Genomic DNA, 2,268 nt, shown 5'->3' with positions numbered 1-2,268 from the left:
TGTAAACAAGAAATTTGTGGAGTGGTTGATAAACGAGTTTTAATGACTCCAACCTAAGTGTATGTAAACTTCAGACTTCAACTGTATATGCAGGATAGCGAAAGGGTATGCATGAGCCGGCTATGTGTAATTGTACGTGTGACAGTATGATTCATTGAGTGAGTGTGTGACTCATATGGTTTAAGAGCAGCACTGGGGCTCGCGAAAGATATGTGTCGCTGACGCTGTCTATAGTGATAGTGATAGACAGTAGCCCTAATGTTAAAGTGATTCCTCCAGAGAGTTTGATGACCTGGGTTGACCGCCACGATCAAGAAAGGTTTTTAGAATAGGCCTAAATTGAAATGGAGATGACGGCCAATGCTGAGTGCTTAAAAGTAACGTAAGGTATATTTGTTCACCCTGAAGGAAATATTTAAAAATGATATCCAACGAAAAAGGGTTTAACCCGAGGTAGAGGTTTTTACATAGACAAGATTCATGGAACTCATGGCCTATCAGTTGAAGTTGAGTTAGTGGGGAGTGTTGACTGTATGGTTCATAGTATGAATGTGTTATTAGTAGCTTCTAGCAAGCACTCAGATAATGCAATAGAGTGGTCATCTGAAACTAGTGTGTTAAAGATAAACAGCTAAACAGACAGATGGGCTGCTTCTGGACCTGATATTTGGGGGAAATTTGCAAAGCACTATAAATTTGTCTCATTCTCCTAACATACAAATCACATGAGAATCGAAGGTCATTTCCATTCCGTTCCCCCTCCAGCACATCTAGCTTAAAGATAAGCTTCCTGTGGACTCGTAGATAAGCCTCCACCAGTGAAAGTGAGTGGTAGCCTACTCGCCTACTCGCTTAACTCAAACAGGCTGTAAGAGAAAATAGACCGCACAGCTAAGAATAGCAATAAATACATAAGATCGTCAACCTGGCTGACATGATGTTCTAATTATTATTAAATAAAATAATAATTTTGTGCTAAATATAATCTACTTCCATTACATGAAACCACTGTCAAAGACTGAATCAAGTAGATGTTTTTTGTAGAATGAGGACTCCGAACTAAAAGAGCTGATAAACTGGCACCCCCGGATGTGTAAATAACAGATTTCATATTTTGACTATTGATTCTCCCAGGGACAGGAAGTATAGACCGCAAGCCGTACGTCAAATGTAACAGGCCTTGACGATAAGATGAGACTAGTGGAAAGAACTCTGGGATGGTTTCAACTTTAGTAGGTGTTATCGAGGCATCCTGCAGTGCCAGGTGCAGCAAGCTCGATTCAAAAAGGGAATCGAGGTACATAATTAAGGCCTCCCAATATAGGAAGACAGCATATACAAACTAATTCAGAAAAAGGTGGAATTAAAATGTTTGATTAAGATTTTGAAGATTGATTAAGATTTAGCATAGTGAAAATGAACTAACAGTTCATTTTCTCTACCAGGACTGATGGAATGTCCACTACCAAGTATTCTGATGAGTTCAACAAGGATTTTGTATCTCTCCTTTTGAAATTCTTCCAGAGGCACGCCACCTTGGGAGAACAAATTAGGTACCAGAAACCGGCTGTTAAAGGACCTCCCAATGTAGTAAGGCCTGGCCATTTGTTTGTAATTGTTTTGGGATTGCCAAAATTGTTTATTTGCAGTAGCGGGTTGATTGTTGATTGTGGGGGTCTTCACACTGGGGGGAAAAATGTAGCAATCTTGATTTTAAAGAAATGCATTGAGATATGTGTATGTACCAATCCCAGTTTTCCCATTTAAATGAAATTAATGAAATAAATATTAATAAACATATGCTAACTTTACATGTCTCTCCAAGAATTACAAGTATAAATAAATATTAATACATGCAGCATAACAGACAAAATTTCTTACCTGGTCCATTTGAATGACAATGTTGTAAAATTGTCACATCCCGTAAGACCATCAAATAAAGCCATGGGCTTTTTCTCCACATACTGTATTGTGTATCTAACTCAGGCAAAAGAAAATCCTGCTCCCCGGTCAAAAAATTGTTTGACCATCTCTTACTAGCCTACAGCACATTTTCTATATTAGCGGGTTAGGGTGGAGCGCAGGCATCAGATTTTCAGTTTATCACATATTGTCAGGCAGTTGCAGATGGGTTATTAGCATTCGGGTGCGGGTGAACAAATAGCTGACCAGCGCACCAGTAATGTGGGCTATCAAGATTGCCTCTGACTGGCAAGAACTCACAGGGGGTGTGGCCCAGGGAACACTGTTAGGTTCATTGATCTTCCT

This window comes from Salvelinus namaycush, chromosome 5 (genome assembly GCF_016432855.1).
Source record: "Salvelinus namaycush isolate Seneca chromosome 5, SaNama_1.0, whole genome shotgun sequence".
In the NCBI taxonomy this organism is placed as follows: domain Eukaryota; kingdom Metazoa; phylum Chordata; class Actinopteri; order Salmoniformes; family Salmonidae; genus Salvelinus; species Salvelinus namaycush.
This window is presented reverse-complemented; position numbering follows the sequence as displayed.